Source organism: Cupressus sempervirens, chromosome 5 (assembly GCF_028749045.1).
Source record: "Cupressus sempervirens isolate cs-2001-9-10 chromosome 5, ASM2874904v1, whole genome shotgun sequence".
In the NCBI taxonomy this organism is placed as follows: domain Eukaryota; kingdom Viridiplantae; phylum Streptophyta; class Pinopsida; order Cupressales; family Cupressaceae; genus Cupressus; species Cupressus sempervirens.
The window spans coordinates 1,043,894,049-1,043,921,650 of NC_143122.1; the positions used below are offsets into that span (position 1 = coordinate 1,043,894,049).

The 27,602-nt window shown below is 35.1% G+C and overlaps 1 protein-coding gene across 1 annotated transcript in view; it reads left to right on the forward strand.

The window, feature by feature from the left end:
* The window catches only part of LOC149559510 (RNA-directed DNA polymerase (reverse transcriptase)), a 75,907-nt gene extending 48,969 nt beyond the window's left edge, over window positions 1-26,938 (forward strand). The window contains exon 3 of the transcript XR_016365174.1: window positions 26,924-26,938. The gene's annotated coding sequence lies outside the window, so the exon portion shown is untranslated. The remainder of the gene's footprint in view (window positions 1-26,923) is intronic.
* The last annotated feature ends 664 nt before the right edge of the window (window positions 26,939-27,602 follow it).

Here is a 27,602-nt window from a genome sequence, read left to right on the forward strand (position 1 = left end):
GTAAGCCTGGAGCTTAGTTAACAACTTTGGTTGACAATCATTAAGGTCTTACATGTTTAGAAAGAATTTCAGATTGTTGTAATGTCCCCTCTTTAAATTTTCCTTTTTTTCTTTAGATAACATAATTCCTAACTCGCATTAATGCTAACCTAATTTTTTATTAGTATGCAATTAACCTAGAGATTGTAGCTTAACAATTTCTTAAATCATTCAGATTTAATGCTCAGAATGTATCTTAGAATATAGAGAATTTATTGTCTTATCTCTGATGTAAATCTTTCTCTGATCTGCAGTAATATTTTTTTATTTAAATGTTTTTGAGATGTCTTAGAATTTGCATGAATCAAGAGTATTCTTCCACTAGCTTAGTGATGGGAAATAAGGGATTTTCATCCCATTTCCAAACCTTGAGGGGTTTTATACTCGGGTTGCCGAACTGGTTCACATTCCACAAGGAATAATAATAAAAGAGTACCTCCCTAGTTCATGTCTCCTCCTCCTTGATTGACATTCCTTGTATACCTTTTTCCAGACATAACACTTCATCCACATGCCTTTTAACTAAATTTTATTAAATTGCAGTTTTTATAGTTTTAATTATTCTCCCTTGGCAGTCCCTTTTATTAGTGTTCCTTGAGGAAGCCGCAAGAGAAAGGAAGAGGTGTTACAAATGTTGTGATCTTTCTTTACCATGAACTTGCCATACATTAAGTATTGCTCAAATTTTGCCAAGGCGTGCATTATGGCAAGCATTTCTTTATCATACATGGATAATGCTCTTTCTAGTTTGTTTAGCTTTTGACTCTCAATTTTCTTGAGAAATCTAGTATGGCAAGTACAAGGCAAGCGCTCATTACCTCCTTGAGCCACTCAAATACCCTTTTTGCTTCATTGTTCCATGAGAATGCTCCCTTTTTGGTTAGGCAAATCAATGGGTCAGCGAATTGAGAGAATTGACAAACAACTCTTATGTAGTATCTACAAAGACCCAAATATCCCCTCAACTATGTCAACGTCTTAGGAATCAGCCAGCTAATGATGGCTTGGATCTTTTCTTGATCTGCCTAAACTTCTTGAGCACTAATAACATGTCCAGACTCCAAAGTATAAAATTTCAATCAACCAAAACTCGCATTTGGATTTGTCAGCATAGAAGGATTGCTTCTTCAAAATCCCAAGTACATATTTATGTATTTCAACTGTTATTTGTCGCTATAAACCAAGATAGCATAAAAAAATACCAAAACAATTTTCTAGAGCTACTTACTGAACATGTGATTTGTGCATGATTGAAAAGTGGCAGTAGTATTGGCGAAACCAAATAGCATGACCAAAAATTCAAAGTTTCTATAGCAACAATGGAATTCTGTTTTTGCCACATCTTTTTGGACTCAAATTTGATGATAATAGGATCTCAAATCAATTTAATAAAAAAATGCTGATCCATGGAAATCATTCGAGGAGTCAAATATCTGCACTTTTCTAGTGCCACGTAATTAATGTATTTCCTAATAGTACTGTCTTCTTTTTTTCTCACCAAGACTTTTGAAGAAGCAAATGGACCGGAGTTCAGTTTGATCTTCCTTTCTAGTAACAATTCTTATGTTGTCTGTCTTTCTTTTTTGTGTATTCACAAATTTCTATAAGGAATAGTAATGACTGTTAGGAATAAGGTGTCTCAACCTTGTATAATTCCTATTCTTATTATTTGTTTTGTAAAATGTATTTTTTGCAAATAATGTTGATGTGTCGACATCTTGAATTGTGTGTAAAGAGATCATGACTAAAACTGTTATGACGGATTCCTATGACACGTAAGAGCTATGTTAGGAAGATTCAATGACAGGTGAAGACATGTGGCAACTAAGATATTTGAGTACTGTACACTCTACCCCAATAGTGGGGTTCGGGGCATCACCTCGAAATTTTTTTTGGGGTTCCTATTTTCTCGGAGAATGGTAAAACCCTAATACGGTTTACTTTTGGGAGTAGCCCTAAAGTGAAGCGCATGTTATAAGCGTTTTTTAGGGTTGCGAAGAGAAGTGATGCGAACAAATGTATTGTTGGTACTGCGAGTAGCTACTGGAGTCTTCTGTTGTTGATGTTGAAATTGCATTGCAAGTGTATTGTAACCTTGTGTTGAAGATAATACATTGTGCAGGTTCTAAAGGGGTGGGGCTGTTTTACCGAAAGGTTTTTCCCCACCGGCAAATCCTTGTGTTATGTGTTCCTTTCTCTGTCTATTTTCTGTATGCATGTTTGGCTGCAATATTGTTGTTTACATGATATTGAATCTGTAAGTGTAGAAGATTTTAATAGGATTTGCATCATACTTTCCTTATGAGATTAGTGTAGGAAGCTGTTTCCGCACCTGAGTTTCCTTACAAGTGGTATCAGAGCTTGATCAACTTTTGATCCTAGTTGTTGAGTAGGGTTTTTTGAGCTAATCTCAAGTTGAGTGGGAGTCTTGTGCAGAGCATCCTAAATCTTATTTGCAGATTGAGATGGCGAGTTCATCATATGGAAGAATGTAGGTGGAGAAATTTAATGGCACTAATTTCGAGTTGTGGAAACTCAAGATGGAAGACATGTTGGAAGATCGTGACCTATGGGAAGCGACTACAAGCGCTACAAGACCAACAACTATAGCTCAAGCAGATTGGGATATCAAAAACCGTAAAGCTAAGGGTCTCATAAGACTCTGTTTAACCGATGTAGTCCTTCTGAATGTTCTAGATGAGAAAATCGCATATAGTTTGTGGGAGAGACTTGGGGCCGTGTATCAAGCCAAATCTTTGGTGAACAAGTTGTTCTTGAGGAAGAAGTTGTATTCTCTGCGAATGGAGGAAGGTGGATCCTTAACGGATCATTTAAATGCATTTAATTTGCTGGCTACACAGTTGACATCAGCTAGTGTCAAGTTAGAGGAGGAGGATCGTTGCTACACACTTTTGTGTTCTTTACCGGATTCATGGGACCATCTTGTGATGGCTCTCGGAAGCACATTAGTCACTTTCAAAATGGATGATGTGGTGTCTTCACTGCTATTAGAGGAGATGCGGAGAAAGGCTTCCGTTTCGGAAAAAGAAGCCCTTGTTGTTCGTGGGAGATCCACGGAAAGAGGAAAGAAAAATGACAATAAGTCTTGACAATAAGGGTAGATCCAAATCCCGTGGGAAGTAAAATACTTCCAATAAGTCCAAGGCAAAATGTTGGAACTGTAATAAGACTGGGCACTTCCGTAAAGACTGTAAAGAGCCTAAGAAGAAGAAGGAAGCCTCAGATTCTGGTTCTAAAAAATCTCAAGAAGATGGCGATGCATTCATCGTAGCTTTGGCAGCCCATGCATCTGATGATGTGTGGTTGGTTGACTCGGGTGCATCTTTTCACATGACCTCTCATCGAAATTGGTTCTCAAGATATGAAGAGTTCGATGGTGGAAAGGTGTACTTGGGTGATGATTCTCACCTAAAGATAGTGGGACGCGGAAGGGTCACTATCAAATTTCCTGATGGACGAGTAAAGGGAATCAATGGAGTTATGCACATTCCAGGTTTGGCACGAAACCTATTATCTATAAGTATGCTGAATGATGTAGGTGTGCAAGTTGTTTTTTCTAAAGATGGATGTAAGATGATGAGAGGAGCTATGGTGCTTGCTAAGGGTACTAGGAGAGGTACTTTGTTTCAGCTTGATGCACACATTTCTCAGTGTAATAGTTCTTCTGTTTCAAAGAAGAGAGTACCTATCACTTCATCCCCACCATCTGAACGAGCAGTAAAGAAGACTGTGGTTAGTGGTTCTGATGGTAGTGCAACAAGTGTACCTAAGGGTGCAAACACTTTGGAAGGAAAGCTTCCTGCAGAAAAGACAATGTTGTGGCATTTGAGATTTGGTCACATTGGTGAGAAGGGTCTCAGAACCTTGAAAAATAAAAATCTCGTTGAGGGGTTAAATGATTGCAATCTCGAGTTCGACTTCTGTGAACACTGTGTATATGGTAAACAAAATCATGTTCAGTTTTACTCTAGTTCTCACAAATCTTCTGATGTTTTGGATCTTATTCATTCTAATGTATTTGGTCCTGTAAAAGTTCCTTCAATCTCCAAGTCTGTATTTTTTGTATCTTTCATAGATGATTACAGTAGAAGGACATGGATTTATTTCCTTAAAAGTAAGACACAAGTCTTTAGTCGATTCAAGGAATTTAAAGCCCTTGTAGAGAATCAGACTAGTAAGAAGATTAAGTGTGTGAGAACTGACAATGGTGGTGAGTTTTGCTCAACAGAGTTTGAACAGTTCTGTAAAGAACAAGGTATCAAGAGGCATAAGACAACTCCGTATACCCCACAGCAAAATGGAGTTGTAGAGAGAATGAACAAGACACTGATGGAGAAGGCTAGAAGTATGCTTAGTGGAGCTGGTTTAGAACAAAGGTTTTGGGCTGAAGCTATGTCCATTGCTTGTCATCTGGTTAACAGATCTCCTACATCAGCCCTTGTTGGTAAGACACCCATGGAGGTGTGGTCTGGTAAAAAGCCTTCAATTAGACATCTTCGTGTTTTTGGTTGTGAAGCTTATGCACATGTTTCAATGGAGAAAAGATCTAAGTTGGAAAACAAAGTTGTTAAATGTATTTTCATCGGGTACAGTGCTGGTGTGAAAGGATACAAGCTTTGGGATCCTGTGACTAATAAGGTGTTGTATAGTAGAAATGTTATTTTTAGAGAGCTAACATCTTCTCCTATTGTGCTACAACCAGATGAAAAAGATGTTGTTCAGTTGCCTCCTACCTTTGAGAAGACTGAATAGAGAGACCATGTTGGGTCTAATAATGAGGAGAGCTCTTGCAGCTCTGATAATTCAGAAGAAGAGGAAGAACAACCTCAACCTCAGCCCTTGAGGAGATCTACGAGAGAAAGAAAGCAACCAGAAAGGTTTGGTTATTCTATGTTAGATTCCAGTTGTGCTTTTGCTTTGATTACTAACACTGATGAGCCTAGATCTGTGAAAGTGGCTCTGGGCATGGAAGATGCAGGTTCCTGGATTGAGGCTATGGATGATGAGATGGCTTCATTAGAGAAAAACAAAACATGGGACCTTGTACCTTTGCCTAAAGGGAGAAAATCTGTTAGCTGTAAATGGTTGTTCAAGAAGAAATTCTATGCAGATGGCAGTGTTGAAAGGTACAAAGCTAGATTGGTTGCAAAAGGGTATTCACAGGTAGAGGGAATAGATTATAGTGAAATATTCTCTCCTGTTGCAAAGTTGACATCCATTAGATTTCTGTTATCTCTTGTTGCATCATATGATTTAGAGATAGAACAGATGGATGTGAAGACAGCTTTCCTTCATGGTGATTTGGAGGAAGAGATTTATATGTCACAGCCTGAGCACTATATTGTTAAAGGTAAAGAATCCTTAGTTTGCAGATTAAAGAAATCTCTATATGGTTTGAAACAATCTCCTAGGATGTGGTACCTTAAGTTTGATGCCTTTGTGTTGTTAATTGGATTTGTAAGATCGAAATCAGATCATTGTGTTTATTTCAAAATTGAAAATGATCGCCTTCTTATTGTTGCATTATATGTTGATGATATGTTGCTGTTTGGGAAGGGTAAGGGTATGATTTCTGATTTTAAATCTCAGTTGTCAGCACAGTTTGAGATGAAAGATCTTGGGGCAGCTAGGTACATCTTGGGTATGGAAATCAGTAGAGACAGGTCTAACAGAAAACTTTGGTTGAGTCAGAGTAAGTATGTGAAGTCTGTGTTGGACAGGTTCAGCATGGCAGATTGTAGACCACTATGTGTTCCTATTCCTGTGGGAACAAAGTTATCTGTAGATGATTGTCCAAAATCTCCTAGTGAGGTGGAGGACATGAGTAGAGTACCTTATGCTAGTGCAGTTGGCAGTCTTATGTATGCTATGGTCTGTATTAGACCAGACATTGCCCAAGTAGTGGGAGTCCTGAGTCGATTTATGGCTAATCCTGGATGGATACATTGGGATGCAGTTAAGCGAGTATTCAGATATTTGAGGGGTACATCAGATTACTTCATATGTTATCATGATAACTCTTCTGGATCTCCGCATTCAGTTTGTATTCATGGGTTTGTGGATTCAGATTGGGCAGGTGATATTGATCACAGGAGATCCACCAGTGCTTATGTGTTCACTATGTTTGGTGGTGCCATCAGTTGGATGAGCAAGCGACAACTTGTGGTTGCTTTGTCCACTACAGAAGCTGAGTACATGGCTGCTACTCATGCTTGTAAGGAAGCCATTTGGCTTAAGAGATTGTGTTCTGATGTTGGTATTGATGCAAAACAGATTACTATTTGGTGTGACAGTCAGAGTGCTATTTGCCTTGCAAAGAATCCAACTTTTCCATGCCAGAACGAAGCACATTGATGTGCAGTATCACTTTGTGAGAGATATGGTGGAAGATGGAAAGGTAAATTTGGAAAAGGTAGATACTATGAAGAATGTTGCAGATGCATTAACGAAACCAATGGGCACTGAGAAGTTTAGATGGTGTTCGGAGTCTATGGGCCTTTCGGCCTATAGCGGTTAGTTCCTGTTATGTTCCTATTGCTCTTACAAGGTGTTCGACAAGTGGGAGAATGTTAGGAATAAGGTGTCTCAACCTTGTATAATTCCTATTCTTATTATTTGTTTTGTAAAATGTATTTCTTGCAAATAATGTTGATGTGTCGACATCTTGAATTGTGTGTAAGGAGATCATGACTAAAACGGTTATGATGGATTCCTATGACACGTAAGAGCTATGTTAGGAAGATTCAATGACAAGTGAAGACATGTGGCAACTAAGATATTTGAGTACTGTACACTCTACCCCAATAGTGGGGTTCGGGGCATCGCCTCGAAAATTTTTTTGGGGTTCCTATTTTCTCGGAGAATGGGAAAACCTTAATACGGTTTACCTTTGGGAGTAGCCCTAAAGTGAAGCGCATGTTATAAGCGTTTTTTAGGGTTGCGAAGAGAAGTGATGCGAACAAATGTATTGTTGGTACTACGAGTAGCTACTGGAGTCTTCTGTTGTTGATGTTGAACTTGCATTGCAAGTGTATTGTAACCTTGTGTTGAAGATAATACATTGTGCAGGTTCTGAAGGGGTGGGGTTGTTTTACTGAAAGGTTTTTCCCCACCGGCAAATCCTTGTGTTATGTGTTCCTTTCTCTGTCTATTTTCTGTATGCATGTTTGGCTGCAATATTGTTGTTTACATGATATTGAATCTGTAAGTGTAGAAGATTTTAATAGGATTTGCATCATACTTTCCTTATGAGATTAGTGTAGGAAGTTGTTTCCGCACCTGAGTTTCCTTACAATGACAACCTTAGCCCCTGTCTCCGACTCTATAATGTGCTGAAAACTGAGGTTTGGTGAAAGCCCCACGGGCATATCATTGAAGTCCTTACTATGTTGCTTTAAAATATCACACTCTTTCAGAAGTTGATTCTAATAAGCTGATGAGGCAGTTAAAAACCCATGCAATTTGATCTTTACAATTGATCTCTCCATCCTCTTGGCAATGATTATCTTTGTTGTTCCATAAAAATTCCTCTGAGAACTACTTCCTTGTTTTCTAATATAAACTGGAGTTCAAGTGATTGATAGCTTTGAGTAAATTCTTAAAGGTGCGGCAATTTCACATCTAAAACCATTTTTGTTTCTCCATGTTTAACCACATATAATTACTATTGTATTTTATGGCTGCCTGAGGCATTACCAGGCTCTCTCATCCTTCATGTACAAGGAATCATATATACATTTACAAAAAATAAACATTGAGGCCGATTGAACTCCTTTGTCTCGAGGCCCCTCTTGTCTAATCCTTCATTAATAACTCATGCTGTTGTGATGTCACAATACTTGAAAGTCCACATTGCACGGCTAATATTTCACATGTTGTCAGCGAAGTGTTTCAATTTTGTGAAGTTTCTAGGAGAGACAAAATTGCAAAAGGATATTGAAAATCCACACATAAATTTGACACAATTAAGTATATAAGGAAATATACAGGTCTCTGTAGGGGACCAATTCATAGGAATCTTGAAGATTTTATGCCACCATGATCATATAGAGTGATTCTCCCAAGGTATGATACTGTTTAATTTCATTGATGTCAAAATGGAAAACAATAATAAATAATGTGTTTTCTTATATACAAAGTTTTGAAAGAGTACTTACAAAGAAATTCATATCCCCTATGTTTTTGGTTTCTGTCATCGTGGAGTCTATATTCATGTTGTATGTACAGGATTATAAAAATGGTTGTACGCTCTTTAGACAGGCTTTGTATTTCCTTCTTTGAGTGCTGTCCGCTTGTCTACTAGCCCGATATCGGGTATATGGAGTTATGTTTGAAAAATTCATATGGAGACGAATTATTATCACCACGGAGATTGTTACTGGACATTGTTGATTCTTTGAAGACAGAAATATGCCACGTCAAAGCCAGATAACATTTCTTCTGCCAATAAAGTATCAAAGAGAATAAAATGAATTATGGTCTGCATTAGTTCTGAAGCTTAGTTAGCGGATTTGTGCCATAGAGGCTGGATCCTGAATTTGATCCAATCTGGATCTGGATCCATGGCTGGATTCGTCTGGATTTTTTATAAAGGAGTTTTTTTTTTTTTTTTTTTTTAAAATTTTAAATTTTAATAATTTGTTTCCGGATTATTTTCTTATAATCATTATGGATTTGATCCATAGATTCATACGAGAATTTCATACTATGAAATGATTAAATTTTAGAATTATTTCTCTCAATTTTTTGTATATATATATATATATATATATACACGAATCATAATTGGGGAAAAAAAACTACGAATCCACGGATCCGATTCACGTGCCCGAATCAGATTTGTTTCACGAATTGGTAACTAAGGTTGTAAGTGATTTGTGTTTGACTTGGTTCAATTCCGGTTCAATTCAATAACTCTCAATGTTTTAGTTTGCAGTGATAATGATGTCAGATAATATGTTCTTACAAGGATCACAGGGAAGAACATGACAACTATATTCTCAGAGAATGTCAAACTCTGGTTAATTCATAAGATTGATAATAAAAACATATAGTGGTTGTTCCATATTTGTTAGACTCAGTTTGCCAGAATCCAGTTTGATACATAATACAAATATCATAATTCTAATTTATTGGACAAATACCGACAAATTCAGGAAACAGGAAATTCAACTGATTTGTTATATCCACCTGTACAAACCGCCAAGCATCAACAATTTTTAAATAAGGTTGTTTAATTAAAAAGATTGAGTGAAAGTGTTTAGCTGGCAGTTGTCGCATTATTGTTGGAAGTGGTTGTAACTTCACTATCAATACCTATTATAAATACAAAGCTTTCTTTTGATTAAAAGAGTGTAAGGGAAATGAACAATATAATATTACTATTCTTGCATACTTACGTGAAAATAGAAAAATGGTTTTGTGAAGTAGTAAACTGACACACATCCTGTTAACTGCTGGAAGAAGGCTTTTGACTGAAAAGATTGGCAAGGAAATATTGTAGGATAAAAGGCTGAGACTGGTAACGGGGAAAGGATCAGGTATAACTACTTGTGGTCTAAATTCTGAGTTTGATTATTGTTGTTGGCTTTTAAGAGTGCTCTGTCTCAAAACCTCTTCTAAACTTATTTCAACACAATACATGGTGGCTTTATTCTGTTCTATCAAACTTAGAAGCATTTTGTTCGATACATCAAGAAGAATTAAACATCGAATTTTACTATCACAGAGATAAAAGGTTGCAGACATAACGTCACAAAAAAATGACATATATCAATATTCAGATTGACAAATCATCAGATCTGACAATCAGATATTGAGGAAAGTAATTGCCAGTTTAAGAAAGTATACAGTTCAGATTGCAGGTATAATGCAGTAAAGTGAGAATTCATTTCTGCTACAAGAATATTGGGTGGGTCAGAATTGAATTGTTTTGCAGATTCTCAAGCTTTTTCATATTTATTTACAAAGTTGTAATTATTTCAACTTATGATTCTGATGAGTTGAAGCTCACGTAAGATTTCTGAAGTTGTAATTGGGTTGGTGCTCATGTTAAGCACTATAGGTTGCAGCCTATATTGTGAAGAGTTGATACTCTTAAGAGAGGAGGGGTTTGATGACTCCTTAGGGTTGCAGCCGTTAAAGTTGTAAGAGGTTACAGATTGTGAGGCTGGATTAGGACAGAAGATCCTAGCAGCTATTCTCACCATGGTTCTCCTGCATGGGGTTTCCTCATCATAATTCTGAGAATTGCGTATTGTGTCTTGTATTTTATTTCATGCTATATTCCTTATTTTATGATTTGATGCTCTAGTTCAAACTAATCAAGTTGGATCAACCACATAAACTTCTGATGAAAATTGGAATTTGATTCTAAGGTCTATTCACTACTAATTCACCCCCGTCCTTAGTAGTGAACCCGTGTTGTACAGATACATCAGGCTAGAACAATACTCTAGACTATTACATTTGCTTTCCTTGCGAGACAGCATTACATGAGCAGCAGTAACTTCATCTAACAGCATCAACATTAACTAAGGAAGCAGTTCGATGGCAGTGAATAAGATTGTCAGCATCATAATGGATTAGCATAATGTGTGGCCACATGTCAAAGGATATTAATTTAAGGAAAGAATGATTCAAAATAATGTAAGAGAATTCATGATGAAGAGGAAAGGTGTATTAAGCATTCTGCTATCATAGTTATCATCACTTTTTGCAAGTGCCAAGGGCAGAGACTATTTTAGTGGTTGTACTTTCTAAGGAAATTCATGGGAATAGTTTCTTCTTAAATACTGCTACCATATAATAACGAAGACCAAAGGCAGGACATATGATAATCACATTGATAAGAATGATGCGGGACAATTAGTGTTGCTCAGATCAAACTGTTACATCCCAATTTTTTACCTAACTTGAAATATAGCCGTTGAGGTTTGCATAAAGTCAGTTGGCAGTTTAATTTGTTATAATCTGACGAAATGGTAAGATAATTAGTCGTTATGATTTCAAGTGAAGATGACATGTTAGTTGATCGTTAATCACAAATCCATGAAATTGCGAAGATGGTTAACTGTTGTGATTTTTCACATAATTTATTATGATAATATAATTTAACAGTGGAGAATTTCCTTGTAGGGAGCATGTCAATGTGGAAGCATTGTCAAAAAAAATTAGGCAAGAGCATCACCATCACTGAGCAGATGGGTAGAGGACCTAGCGACTTGGAACAAAATTCATCTACGGGACTCGCATGAGTTATTTAATAAATAATTTAATTAAAATAATTGAGTTAAAATATAAAACGTATCTTAAAGGATTATAATTTATCTTTCATCATATTATTTTAATAAGTATTTATACACGTGCATATTAATATAATATAAAAATGATTTGGCACCATTATCATTTAATAATTTAATATAGTGATGTTTAGTTGTATATTATAATAATGTTCGAATTATAATAATTGAATTATTATAAATTTCAAATTATAATCTTCCAATTCTTCTTTCCGACTTCTTATTTTTCTTTTATTCTTTTCTCTCTTCATAGTCGATTTAATAATTGGGATCCGAATGGTTAGCTTGGGAATTTGAATGGATTTCTTCTAAACCGAAGGGAGCCGATTAGACATGGCCGACCATTATTTAGAATACCATTGATTGTATTGGAGACAACTCTCTTCTTCATATTGCAATTTACTTCTACCTTACATTTGCTAGAAGCTTTGCAAGCCAAGTTAGTCTCAGAATAACTTCAGAATTCATATCTAGCCGTTTTCAGACTGAATCCTTTTTCCTTCTTCATCGTCAACAAGAACTTAGCAAAGGAGGCTATGAGAGTTCTTTTATTCAGGCCGCGGGAGGAAGAAACACCTTGCTATAGGTTGCACTTTTTGCACCCAAATCCGTGCAGTATAGCAAATACAATTACTTTGCTGTTTATCATAGCTGTCAGATAAAAGCCGGATTTAAGCCTTAGATTTGCGAGAGGGCAGGATACAAACGAAACCCAGGTCATGAGTTCTAATGAGTTCTGATAATGATATATTCTTGTTTTATTTTCCCATGATGAGCAGCCTAAAAAAAAAGGATCTTCGTATTTTCAAAAATGAATACCATAGAAGCAATATAAATCATGAATCGATTTTATTGAGTTTAATGGCTATCTTCAGCCGATTCATAATGATAGGGTTGAGAATGAATTAAATATGTTCTTTTTTTTTCAAATTATTTTTTCTTATGTTTGAGTATCCATCCATAGCCGGCTAGGCATGTTAAATAGAGATCAAATTATAATACCAGCTATTTGTATTTTGAAACGTATATGAGATCATTCACCCAGTGTCTCTGAGTATATATATACATCATTTGTGAGTTCATTTGGCAGTTGTATTAAACTTGATTGATTACGTAAATCCACATCAATGCACACGTTTTTATAAATCTTCCAAACATATTCAGAGTATTTGTAACACCAAGGAATTCACAGGCAAATTAGCCATAAAAAAGGTGAAGAAGTGGACTTATTCTACAAGAATGCGGTAGAGGAATTAGTTATGATTAAATTAATTACACATTCAATTTTGAAATATTTAAATAACATAATTATGTAATCACAAAGTGTGAAATGTTGGATGTATGTAGTCTTCTTGAATAATTGACAGAGTTGTCTGCTCTAAGAATTCCAAATACTTAGGATTCACCCAGCTGTGTAGCCAAGGAGATGGGTGATGAGGTGAAAGAAAGGAATCACGAATAATATGAATCGGTACCAAATATGATTGAACAACATTTATCATTTTTAATATGAATTAATTAATAGCTCATGCATATTCATGTTACTGTGATCTCCTATTGCCAAGTTGTGCGGTGAGTTAATTACCAGGAAGCTAGTGGATGGCAAGATGTCCCTTGTCTATTCCGGGTAGGGAGGGTCTTTCTCTTAGAGATCATGTGGGGATAAGTTGTGGTCTAAGGTTGGGTGGTTAAGCCCTTGACAATGTTTCACCTCTCCCCAAGATGTTAGTCGTGAGTCAGACAAAGATAAGCTATGTAGTCAATTGTTTAACGGAAACAGGTAATATCACTTTTATTTATGAGGAGGTAAGCTTAAATTGAGTTATTTCATTGTTACTATTATTTTACACCTAGATATAAGAGATAGATTCATGGATTGCTTTTCATTTATATGAATATCAAATATATGTATATTTCTAATCTTGAGATACTGTCATAGTTTAGTAATCGGGAGGAAAGGAATCTGAAGCCCTAATTGATTGAGTCATAGCTGGAACTCTAAATGATACAGCGGTATTGGAAGCCCTAATTGAATCCGTGGTATCGGAAGCCCTATTTGAATCAGTGGTATCAAAAGCCCTAATTGAATCCATGGTAACAGAAGCCCCATTTGAATCAGCGGTATTGGAAGCCCTAAGTGATACAATGATATTAGAAGCCCTAAAAGACTCCAGTGGTAATCAATGCCCTAATGATTTTAGTGGTATGTGATGTGCTAATTTTAAATATAGTGGTGTTTAATTGTGATAGCAGTTTTTTTAGATAATAATCGTCATGTGAAATTGTTATAGTGTATTTGTGGACTAACCCGGGTGGTTGTAGAAGCATCCCTAGTTTGATTTCGATCTCAATTTTCTGAGGTATGTGGTTTTCAATTTCTGTAATAATTTCATTTGATGGTATTTCAAGTTTATAGTTAAAAAATTTTGTCTAACTGATTTTAACTAGTAAATCTTATTCACATGAACATGAATGATATAACTGTCTTCCTATGAAAAGAAGTAATAACTGTATTCTTTGAGTATGATAGATGTTAATTTAGACCTAAGAAATCAGATGTTACACATGGTATCAGAGTGTTGGGTTCAACGCTGAAACCTTGAGTCCAACACTAGTTCTGAGAAACTGAAAATGTAAATGTTAAAAAAGTTTTATTTTGCATAACATATATTGCAATCAAAACTGGGAAAAAAAAAACAAAAAAACAAAAAACAAAACAAAACAAAACACTGAAAAATCTTTCAGAATAGCCAAGAAGGCCGAGATGATATAAAATGGACAAATGTATAAACTATAATATCATAAAAACAAAACCTAATTAAGAAGATAAAAAGGATTGGCAAGTCGAGTGGTGGAGATCAGGTCTGTAGACCCAATTTGAAATCCTTGGCCAGGGTAGATATGGGCAAATGTGTTGAACATGTGATTTTTGTTGATTATCCAGACGCTTCAATTATTTTGGAGAATAATTGTTGGGACTTCAACCCACCTGATTACTCAAATGGTCAGACAGATAAACATTCCGAGGAAGCCATTCTAAAATTTTAGAATGTGTGAGGGATGAGTATGGTTCAAGGCTGAGGCTTGCACAATCCAAACACAGTTTCTATAATTTGATAAAAAGTTATCAAAATCCATGATGATGGCTAAATAATTCTTTATGCAATTAATGGCAGAAATAAATTGTTACCTAATTGAACTTGAACTGAATGAAAACAAAACTGTGAACCATGATCTTTTCTAATGTTGATTAAACGACAAGATCATTATGTGCTCCAATATGGAGTAAACACACTTGCATAATTGGAACTATCATTGCTTGTTTTCAGATGTAAACTTTGACAAGATGGGCATGGAAGCCTAAATCACAGAAATGGAAAAGATAAACTTTCGGATAATACAGATGAATGATGAACCACTCGATAAGAATCTTATGAATTGTTTCAGATGCCTATGATCTTGCATAGTATATCATGTTTTTACCCTTTGACACATTGCTATACATGTATAATACACATGCAATGTTGACTTTACATATTGAGCTATTGTATATTGCTTGGGAGTGAAGTGTATATTCTATCATGAAATGATTATTATAATGAAATGCCATTGTGATAAGATGGGCAAAGAGGTCGAGGTTACATAAATGGAAAAACATGGATCTAAGAATTTTTTTCAGGTGATCTATAAGTTTACCAGGACGATCTACCCATTAATAAGTGTCTTATGCCAAATGGTATGTATAAGTGATTCAAATTAAGATCAAGAACTTGCTAGTTGAAGAATTTCAATTTTGAATGCTTATCTTACTTTCAGTCATTGAACCCTAAAAATTCTCTTAAATGAAGATATCAATATGGAATCAAACTAACGATATGGTGAGTGCCTACATGAGTATGGCATTAACATGAAATAGAATCAACTCAAATGATGCTAAGAAAACCACAAGTACGGTAAAGAGAACTTAGGTGAGTACATATTTAATTTTATGTTACCATGCAAGTATCTTTCTGGAAACTTTAAAGTAAAAATGGATCTTGAGTTTCAATTATAATTTTCATTCTGACCCAATTGAGAAAAGAAATGAGATCACAATGTTATATATATCTTGTATTTGGAATATTCTTTTAGTGTCTAAATTGCAGAGGTCATTAAGGATGATGAAACACAAGGGGAATGGTACGTTACATTCCAAATTTTTTTTATTAAAATACTCCTTTATAATGTTTGTTACAATTTGAAGTTCATTGAGGACGATGAACCACAAGGGGAATGATATGTTACATCCCAATTTTTGACCTAACTTGAAATATAGTTGTTGAGGTTTGCATAAAGTCAGTTGACAGTTTAAATTGTTATAATCTGACGAAATGGTAATATAGTTAGTCGTTATGATTTCAAGTGAAGATGACATGTTAGTTGATCGTTAATCACGAATTCATGGAATTAAGAAGATGGTTAACCATTGTGATTTTTTACATAATTTATTATGATAATATAATTTAATGGTGGAGAATTTCCTTGTAGGGAGCATGTCAGTGGGGTGGAAGCATTGTTAGAAAAGAATTAGGCAAGAGCATCACCATCACTGAGCAGATGGGTAGAGGACCTAGTGACTTGGAACAAAATACATTTGTAGGACTTGCATGAGTTATTTAATAAATAATTTAATTAAAATAATTGATTTAAAATATAAAACATACCTTAAAAGGATTTTAATTTATCTTTCATCATATTATTTTAATAATTATTTATGTACGTGCATATTAAAATAATATAAAAATGATTTGGCACCATTATCATTTAATAATTTAATAGAGTGATGTTTAGTTGTATATTATAATAATGTTCGAATTATAATAATTGAATTATTATAAATTTCAATTTATAATCTTCCAATTCTTCTTTCCAACTTCTTATTTTTCTTTTATTCTTTTCTCTCTTCATAGTCGATTTAATAATTTGAATATGAATGGTCATTTTGGGAATTCGAATGGATTTCTTTTAAACCGAAGGTAGCCGATTAGACATGGCTGACCATTATTTAGAATACCATTGATTGTATTGGAGACAACTCTCTTCTTCATATTGCAATTTACCTCTACCTTACATTTGCTGGAAGCTTTAAAAGCCAAGTTAATCTCAGAATAACTTCAAAGTTCATATCTAGCCATTTTTGAACTAAATCCTTTTTCCTTCTTTACCATCAACAAGAACTTAGTAAAGGAGGCTGTGAGAGTTCTTTTATTCAGGCTGTGGGAGGAAGAAACACCTTGCTATGGGTCACACTTTTTGCATCCAAATCCCTGCGGTATAGCAAATACAATTACTTTGTTGTTTATCATAGCTGTTAGATAGAAGCCAGATTTAAGCCTCAGATTTGCAAGAGGGCAGGATACAAATGAAACCCAGGTCATGAGTTCTGATAATGATATATTCTTGTTTTATTTTCCCATGATGAGCCGACTAAAAAAAAAAGGATCTTCTTATTTTCAAAAATGAATACCATAGAAGCAATATAAATCATGAATCGATTTTACTGAGTTTAATGGCTATCTTTAGCTGATTCATAATGATAGGGTTGAGAATGAATTAAATATGTTCCTTTTTTTTTCAAATTCTTTTTTTCTCTGTTTGAGTATCCATCCATAGCTAGCTAGGCATGTTAAATAGAGATCAAATTATAATACCAGCTGTTTGTATTTTGAAATGTATATGAGATCATTCATCCAGTATCTCTAAGTATATATATATATATACATCATTTGTGAATTCATTTGGCAGTTGTATTAAACTTGATTGATTACGTAAATCCACATCAATGCACATGTTTTTATAAATCTTCCAAACATATTCAGAGTATTTGTAACACCGAGGAATTCACCGACAGAGAAGCCATGAAAAAGGTGAAGAGATGGAGTTATTCTGCAAAAACACGGTGGAGGAATTAGTTATGATTAAATTAATTAAACATTCAATTTTGAAATCTTTAAAGAACATAATTATGTAATCACAAAGTGTGAAATGCTGGATGTATGTAATCTTCTTGAATAATTGACAGAGTTGTCTGCTCTGAGAATTTCGAATACTTGGGATTCACCTAGTTGTGTAGCCAAGGAGATGGCCGATGAGGTGAAAGAAAGGAATCATCAATAATATGAATCGGTATCAAATATGCCCGAATAATGTTTATCATTTTTAATATGAATTAATTAATAGCTCATGCGTATTCCTGTTACTATGATCTCCTACTGCCAAGTCGTGCGGTGAGATAATTACTAGGAAGCCAGTGGATGGCAAGATGTCCCCTATCTAGTTCAAGTAGGGAGGGTCTTTCTCTTAGAGATCGTGTGGGGATAAGTTGTGGTCCAAGGTTGGGTGGTTAAGCCCTTGACAATGTTTCACCTCTCCCCAAGATGTCAGTCGTGAGTTAGATAGAGATAAGCTATGCAATCAATTGTTTAACGGAAACAAGTAATATCACTTTTATTTATGAGGAGGTAAGATTAAATTGTGTTATTTCATTGTTACTATTATTTTACACCTAGATATAAGAGATAGATTCATGGATTGCTTTTCACTTATATGAATATCGAATATAAGTATATTTATAATCTTGAGATACTGTCACAGTTAAGTAATTGGAAGGAAAGGAATCTAAAGCCTTAATTGATCGAGTGATAGCTGGAACCCTAAATGATACAATGGTATCGAAAGCCCTAATTGAATCTAGTGGTATCGAAAGCCCTAATTGAATCCATGGTATTGGAAGCCCTATTTGAATCAGTGGTATCAAAAGCCCTAATTGAATCCATGGTAATGGAAGCCCTATTTGAATCAGTGGTATCAAAAGCCTTAAGTGATACAACGGTATCAAAAGCCCTAAAAGACTCTAATGGTAATCGATGCCCTAATGATTTCAGTGGTATGTGATACCCTAATTTTAAATATAGTGGTATTTAATTGTGATCATCATTTGATTTTGAGATAGCGATTTTTTAAAAGATGATAGTCGTCATGTGAAATTGTTATAGTGTATTTGTGGACTAACCCAAGTGATTGCAGAAGCATCCCTAGTTTGATTTCGATCTCAGTTTTCCGTGGTATGTGGTTTTCAATTTCTGTAGTAATTTAATTTGATGGTATTTCAAGTTTATAGTTAAGAAATTTTGTCTAACTGATTTTAACGCTAAATCTAATTCACGTCAACATAAATGATATAACTGTCTTCCTATGAAAAGAAGTAATAACTATATTCTTTGAGTATGATAGATGTTAATTTAGACCCGAGAAACCAGATGTTGCACAAACGTTAATAATATTATTGATATATTCCAAAATCAATACAGAAGCTTATATATTGAATAATGATTAACATCCCTTAATTATATCAAGCACATCTAATCAATTATTACGGAGAACATAAGAATAATAGATAATGATTATAATTAGGTTATGTAGAGGCACAAGTTATAATACCATGGCAGAAATTGATGTTCAAATAGTGATTACTTTATCAAATTAACTTGTTGTCATGGAAGGATGTGATTGTTGTTGGAGAGGCATCACAATCAAGAGACATATCTGTAGAAAGGAAATCATATTTGTGTGTGTGTGTGTGTGTGTGAGAGCTTGAATTCATTCTAGTAATGGCCTTGAGCAATTATGATATTTGATAGTATCGTTTGCAAGCACATTGAGTGGAGATTAAGACAACACCATTGTTGCAAGGGTAAAAAGATTATTCTAGACATTGTTGCATGATTCAAAAATTGTACAAATATATTGACATATTAGACACAACAATTATTGCTATAAGCAATAAGTGGAATTGATTGCTTGAATTGAAAGATCATATCTGAGAGAGAAATTCAATCGCTATATGCTATATTGTACCTCTTACTACATAAATTAAAAGATTACATAGGAAGTAGCAATTCAATTGGTATAAGTGATTATAGAAAAGTTTATAGCATATTCCCCATTGTCAAATCAGAGAAAGCTATCAAGATCATCTTGCATATTCAATTTGACATATCAGATATAGTGTAGGTCATTCTATTGCAAGTGCAACCTTACTTGCATGAGAGAGAGAGAGAGAGAGAGAGAGAGTTCACTTAGCATAAATCTTATTGCTCACTTAGAGATAGCAGTGACATTGATAAGAGCAATTGTCTTATTAGTATTTAATATACATATATCTTATTCTTGAAATAATAATGACATGAGAGATACCGCACTTTGTAATTCATAGCAAGAAATTAAGGTAATTGTCCCAAAATCCCAAGATATGCTAAAAGGAAACATTATACATGGCCCCACTATTCAAAAGAATGGTGATGAGTTGTCCCCCAAAAGACCCCATGAACTCTGAGTTTGAAATTTGGGAGCTCTTGAAATTTCAGCCAAACTGTTGTTGATTACTCCTCCCATTATTTCAGGTTCACGTTATTTTGTGGTTATTGGCTCAAGATCTTCTATTTAAGCCCATCATTGAATGAAATTGCAATAACATGAAATTGTCTCTGCCCTAGATAGTGATGACTAGGTGCCCATGGCTCAAGCCAATTGAAGCACAATGACTTCCTTCTCAATTCATTTTTGGTGTCCAAATCTTTTTTAGGTGTCGTAGAACTTTGCTCGTCTTTTTTAATATTTTGTTTATTTTGATTGGAAGGAGGTTGTCTAAGAATGAATTTGTTCCTTGGTCTCAAAGATTATAGATCTAGAGCCTCTCACTATATTTTGCCGAGTTGATGGCTCAAGAATTTTCACTAAGCCACTAAGGGGTTTGGCTAACATTTTGATAAAAAGAACTATTATTCCCATGTCTAAGACATTTGGTACCTTTATTACTAACCTTTGAAATTCAGTCACTTAGTCTTATATTGATCCATGATGTTTTAATTGGGTTAGCTCTCTAAAATAAAATATAGAATCATTTTGAACATGTCCAATAGCATGGCCTAAACTCTACAAGTGTCAAAATCAATAGAATTGTGGAGATATCAACTACTATTGCACCAAAAGTATGAAATATCAATGCCTGATACAAATGCCAATTTTAAATTGATTTGTGGGAGGTTGTTAAGCCATGCCACAAATCTCCAAGGGGGTTGTAACCACCACATCAACAATCTCCCCCTTAGCACTTATTAAGCCTTCAACACCCACTGGAGGGAGAATAGAACCCATGACCCAAGGCTCTATGACTAGTTGTTGGAATCATTTTCCCTTGCGCCAAAAGTATGAACTATCAATGCATGATACAAATGCTAGATTTAAGCCATGACATGAATCTCCAAGGAGGTGTTGACCACCAAGTCAACACTAAGGTCATGATAGAATTGTACATGGGTGATTATCTTGTAATACGAACATGTATGAGCCACCCCTTCTGGTTGAAGAGTGTAATACCCCTTTACCCTTTAGGAATAACGAAATATGATAACCAAATTGCAATGCTTTGGTACTAGTTGTAATGTCCCCATATATGATCTTTTTGGGTTTGAGACTTATCTTTTAGTTGCAATAGACTTCTTTCTATTAAAACCTTTAGTCACAATATACTTGGGGAGTGGAAATTTCTTTTAATGGAGAGAATAATTATTGGAATGCAAAAGATCTAATTGAGATTTAATTACTTTATGTAAACCAAACAATGTATATGAATCTTATTTGATTATTCAATTATTATGGAAGATAGTTAAGAAAAGGTTATTGATTCTATGTTTTATGTATGTTGTATGTATCTTTTGTGATCATGAAGTCATTATTGGCATTAAAATGATGTTGTGTCTCCTTGCACTCAAAATGTCACCACTGTTGTTAGAATTGCATGGTTAGACTTCATTGAGTTAGGTTGGGTAATCTTTCATGTTATCATTTTGGGGAATCATGACTGCTTTGTGGTAGGATGGAATTGCACTTTGACAATATTAGTGCCCTTAATATGTTTGTGTGAAATAATTATCTAGAGTTCCTACTAGGATCATCTTCATGTTTGGTATATTATAATTTTAAGGGTTGACCTAGTGATCTATTGTTCAAATATGTATACTTATATTAGGTTAGTTGACAATTCTTATTCTTTTTCTTTTCTCACATGTGGTTCAAATTTATTGTTTAACCTATTTCTTACTTGATGTCTACTAGTGTATTTGATGAATTGGTTGAAGTTTCTTATTAGTTGTTAACTATTGTATCTGACAAGTTGGTCATAACTATTTTATGGCTATGATGTAATATCTCTTATTTGAGGAAACTATTTGTAATTGATTTAATTTAATTGCAAAATTATTTTCAACATAACTTAATATGTGACTTTGCAAATTTTTAAGAATTTAAATCTATGTGACATGGTAGTCCTTACATATCTAAACTTCTTTTCAAGAATTCAAGGTAATGTTTCTCCATTATCCATGAATGGTCAACATTTATTTCTTATGCATAATCAATGTAATATTCAAGTTTTGGTAAAAGGATGGTCTATTATTGAAGTCTCATCATGAGCCTTAATGTTTTTGACATTCTTTGTTTTTAAGTCCCTCGGTTGAACAAATTTGTGAACTTGAACATTGAACACTTATCTTCAATACAATTGATGATGGATCACGTAGTGTGATTTGAAACGTTGATGGTAAAAATCTTAACACAATCGAATCCAGAAACATATCAATACGATTGAACACTTCGTTCAACATTCAAGGCTCATAAGTTCATTTGTTTCTCTTGGGCGAGTCAGGAAAGTTAGTCGTCCCACAGATATTGTCGCTTATCATCAGTGTTGAATTTGAACATTAAACACTTTGTTCAAGGTTCAAGCTCACAGTTTCACCTTCGTATCTTGTCTATCGTTATGAGCGCAGTTTCCAATATATTGCTTCTATTGAATTGTTTCGTAGTTCAATTGTTCATGTTCACTTGGTCATAAAGATCGATGCCCTCAGTCTCACGTGTCCAGGTGGATAGCTCAGCAGTAGTGCAACATTTACCAAATCTACAGAAAAGATTTGTATTAATTAAGAGTTAAAGGTAATGATGTTTTGGTATGTTGCAGCACGTGCGGATCTCAAGTGAGCTTATAATGATTTAAATACTTGTCATGTCATTTATCTTGTCACCCATCCACATGCTTCAAGTCTAGGTTTATGTTTTAAATGGAGGCCAACTTGTTTTCATTCCCCTGCCATTTCTGCTTTTGTTAAAGATCATTTTGTCTATCTAGATGTACATGGCAATAGCTTAAGCTTTTTTTCTTTATAAGTTTGCATGCACTCAGCATGGTGAGTTTCTAGTCGTCCACCTTTCAAGTGCCATTTCTTTCTGCATTACTTTAAGGTTGTGAATTGTTTCAACTTCTGCTTTGGTTCTAGTTAATTTCTTGTCATGGCCACCCCTTTCTGCCCGAAGCTACCTGATAAGGTTAGGGAGTCTGTTATTAGCAGTATCCTGCCAAATGAAAGACATGTTCCATGCTAAGGAAGACATGAGCATTACTGGCTAGATTTGAAAACCCCAAACCCAATTCCATATCTCAGAAGGTCTCATATAGTGGTTTGTTGCAAGTAACTGCCTTCCCAGAAGCCTTCCCTTGTCCTGAGTTAGTCTTGGCATGTAGAAATAAATATGATGCGACTGAAAAGTGCATTCATACCTTCAATGATGAAGTCCTAGTGCATGTCAATCGAGTCGTTGTCATTGGTGCTCTGAGAATTCCCCCGCATGAAATTTATGAAGATTGGACTATTAGTTCTTCCTATTCCCAATTTCACCAAATTTAACAACATTGCAAAAAGCTAGCTTTTCAAATCCGAGAGACTAGGTTCCCACCTTGCACGTCCAGTGATCAGAGAACACATGATTCTAAAATTAAGGATGTCATTACACTGCTAAAAAGGGTGAAAGGGAACCAACATGCCTTTTATTGGGAGAATTGGATGTACTTTTTCATCTAGACTATTTTGGGAGAAGACAAGTTCATTGATTGGGCAAACATAATAGCTACTAGGCTATAGGATGAACTCTCTCAAGCTTCTGGAATGTCTGGTTTCTATATGACTTCCTATTTGTTTTATATCCTAGCTTGTGGTAGAGAATGGAAAGGCCTACCACACTCAGACTGGAACCCAAGCATGCCCATTTATGAATATTATCCTCTCTTGCAGAAGAGTAGAAACCCTAATGGATTCAAAATAGTCCAAGACACATTCCTAGCCAAGTTGGTGTTTGAATTGCAAGGAAAGGAAATCATGGGGTTGACAGAAGAAGCCACCCAGTTAATTGATATTTATGGCAGTTTCTTCACCCAATTTCCAAAATTTGCCTATCTCAGGATTGAGGAATATGAAGGTAAGTCGTTGACGCTACCCCGACATTGCCCAGACCATTTTGTGTTAATTGAAGTATGCAGACAATTAGCGGAGGTTGAAAAGAATTGTAATACAAGGAAAGGCTTAGGTTATACTTTCCTTGTCGAGCTTGGACATAATAAATGCAAAACCATTCAAGACGCTCTTAAACTCAAAGCTAAGATCAAATCCATGAGCTTGCTAACTTACTCTACTAGGCCCAACTTTGACAATCAAGAGTTTGCTCTCAAGTATTCTGAGCTAAGTTCTTTTGCTCTCCACATTCCCCATTTAGAGGATTTTTGTGCCAATTGTCAGGATAATTTTGGGGTTAGAAGGAAACTATGGTCTAGACTAATGCTAGTGCAAATTAAAGATTTCAACCTCCTATTTGACATCGTAGGGGTAACTGAAGAAGGAAATGAGGAAAATTTTGACCTTGCTTACATTGAGAAAGTAGAAGCTTACCCATTGCCGGAAATAGACTGGACCTTATCAAAGGAAGACAACTTGCATACAAGAACCCTACCTATGCTAACTAGAACAGAGCAATGGCTCATAAGCAAGAAGCACTCAAGATTAGTGGCTTGCAATGTTCAAGACGTTCATGCTAGTTCAAGTTCACCTTTGGTTGTTCTTGGTTCTAATGAAGTTGTTATGTCTCCTGCTGTACGAAAGTTGAAGTCAAGTGTTGAACCTGAACATCACGTTCAAGGTTCAATTCACCTTCCTCCATCCATCAAATGGACCCGTTCTCGTAGCAAGAGGAAGCAGGAGCAATCGAAAGGGTTGAATGAGACTCAAGGAAAACTGGCGATGATAGAGTTGGACTTAAGAGAAGAGATAGAAGAAATAAGGGAGTCCCAAATCGGTGAGATGGAATAAGGGTGTCAACAAGCGATAGATGGTGCTAACACTTGCAATGTCTCTTAGTTCATCACTTGTATTACAAACTCCCCCCAAAGAGAATCCTCTTGTCCCTAATTGGTTTGAGTTATTAGTAATTAAGAAAAGAAGCATAGTGCCAACGAATCTTCCTGTCGGTGACATGGTAAGAAAATGCCTTGGGAAGACTCCTAAGACCAAAAGGCCAAAGATTGAAACTATGCTAAACATCGATGAGGAATAGGGTAATGGGTTGCAAAAGTAATGAAGTCGATGATTGAGAAGGGCATACATGAAATTCAACCACAAGATTATTCAGCGGAGAAGACTATTCTTGGTCTTGCTTCAAGGGCCAATGATATGAAAATATGGAATGCAAGGAACACCATAATTTCCCAGCGAATATGGAAAGATCAAAGGGAGAAACAAGAGCTTACCAATCAATGCAAAAGATGCTTGAATACATTCATGAACTTCAGAGCCCACATGCAAAAGCCTACCTACTGCCATTTTCATTATTGATGTTTTCTCCCTCGAACATCGAGTAGGTTAAAAGGTATCGCTCTATTGCCAAGCTTACAATGAATGGTTGAACATTGTTCACGTTCAGACAACTAGTTATTTCTCTCATTTTACCAATACCAATACAAAAGCTGAGAAATCAACAATAGCTTTAGAATCAGAAATGAATGCTTGGGAATTTGAGAAGATAAAATGGAATGAGTATATCATCAACATTTCTGAAGTTCAAAAATATGGCATAGACAAATTCGTGAAAAAAATCTAGGAGCCAAGTTTCATGCTGACTTCCTATTCATTGCTTGAGCTAATTTGGAGTGGAGAAACATAATGATGGAGCAGGGGTTAGAAGAATGCGTTGAACTGCTAAAGGAGGTAAGATGCCTGAAAGAAATCATGATTTCTGATATGAAATGCATCGATGTTAAGATTATGGGAAATTAGGATCGAGGTGAAAAGCCCTCTAGGGAAGTGAAGACAACCTTTTTCTCAAAATTTAAACTGCTAAAAGAAACGAGCAAAGTCTCGGTACAAGATCTAACCATCATTGCCAAGGCGGACTCCATGATGATTATCTCCACTGATCACCTAGAGGTACAAGACAAAAAGCTTGATCATATCTATTGAATCATGAGGATGTGGAAATTTTGTCTAAAGCAGCTAGGTGTCCCGCTACAGAAGGAGTTGGTCAGTTTCCTCGCAACGCATAGAGTGTGGAAGGAAAATGGTGATGGTTGTTCAGAAACCCAGGAACCTCATGCCAATACCGATGATACAGCTAGAGCCTAAAGGAGAATCGAGGAGTTACTTGCATCTTTTTCTTTAGTTTTAGTTTTCTTTGTTTGAAAGCTCTATTATTTTTAAGAAACATTTGAGCTTTCTTGAGTCAATTTTTGAAGGAATTCAGAAAGCCCTGCATGGCTATATATGTAATGTTTTAATCAATTGAAAGGGTAGACTCTCTGGACTTAAAACCTTTTTGCTTTTGCTAGTAAGTTTTAGTATTTTCCTTTCAATTATTGTTGAACAATATAGTTAATGATAATAGAAGTGATCGTTTGGTTATTTTTGGTGCATCTATTTGATAATTGTGTGGTTATCTTGTTGGTGGCAAAATTTGTGTGAAATTCATTTCCGTATGGATGTTGTTGCATTAGTAGTGTTGTAGTTCTTTTCCTTTCTTTATTGGTTCGGTGAGCTTGATCATAATTCTGAAATTCTAAACTATGTTTCATGTGGCATATATTTCAAATGTTAGTAGTTAAATCTACAACATTCTTTTATGGATATGAGAAAATGTTTTTATTTTCCTTAACTTCTTTCAAGTTAAAAGAACGAATGTAATAATTCATTTACAATTTGTGTGAAAATTGTTTTTCTTATTGATATAAATTCAAGTAACTGGGAAGGAAAAACTATTCACTAACATTCTCCATGGATCAAGCTTCTTCTCCTCATTGGAGGCCTAACAAAGGAGTGCTTTATCAAGGAAGGTTGATTTATCATCAAATTTTTATTTCTCCCTAATAAAGCATTACAAAAAACCACAATGTACATCACATGAGGTTTTGTCTTTCATGATTTCCTTTTGAGTTTTTGTGTTAAGTTAAAGCTATTGCATCAACATATTTGATCACATTCAAAGAAACACTTGCATTACCAAGGCATGATATTATTGAGAGATTTTTAGACATTGTGAATGTTGAGAGATTGTTTGAGAGTTTAATTATTGCTAGTTATGGCTGACATTAATATTGTCATTGATGTCAATATATCTATTCATTAGACATAGTATCCATCATTGTTCAGGTTAGAGATTGGTTCGTTGGTGACACAGTTTGGTTCACCTTTGCTTGGGATCATTATGAATCAATGTTTCAAGTGTCTACATTCTATGTTTGTCATCATACACGGTGGTGAGTTGTTTTACTTGAGTTAAATAGGTTTCAATGTAGACCGATAACTATTAGTATTTACTGGTGAACTATCTTTGATAGTGGTCCGGTTTTGGTTCGGAAAGTCTCAGTGGTGTAGGCTTGCAATATGTGATTTTGGATACTTCATGGAGACATATTCTTATGTTTGTATAGATTTTCTTGAGGATTATTTGTGTGAAGGTTAGTTTTCTCGTTGGACAAAGAATAAAATTTATATCATGGTCAACTCAATCAAGAAACATGTTTCTTTGATTATTGGATTATCTTTTGGAGTGTTAGTGTGTTGATTGTTATTGTAAAGGATTCTATATAGGTTCTAGTCAACGCTTATGGGATCACATTAGTTCATGTAATTCATATTTATTTTAGGTCCTATATTGAGCCAACCTAATATGTGTTTGAAGCTTGTATATATAAGTGGACTCATTTAAGAATTTGACATGTGTGTTTACTAGGGAGATTTGTTGGCATAAATTAATTGTTGATTGTAATGATGACATGTCACAACATATTTTTGATGGTTGTTAGATCAGTTATTGTATTGTCATTGA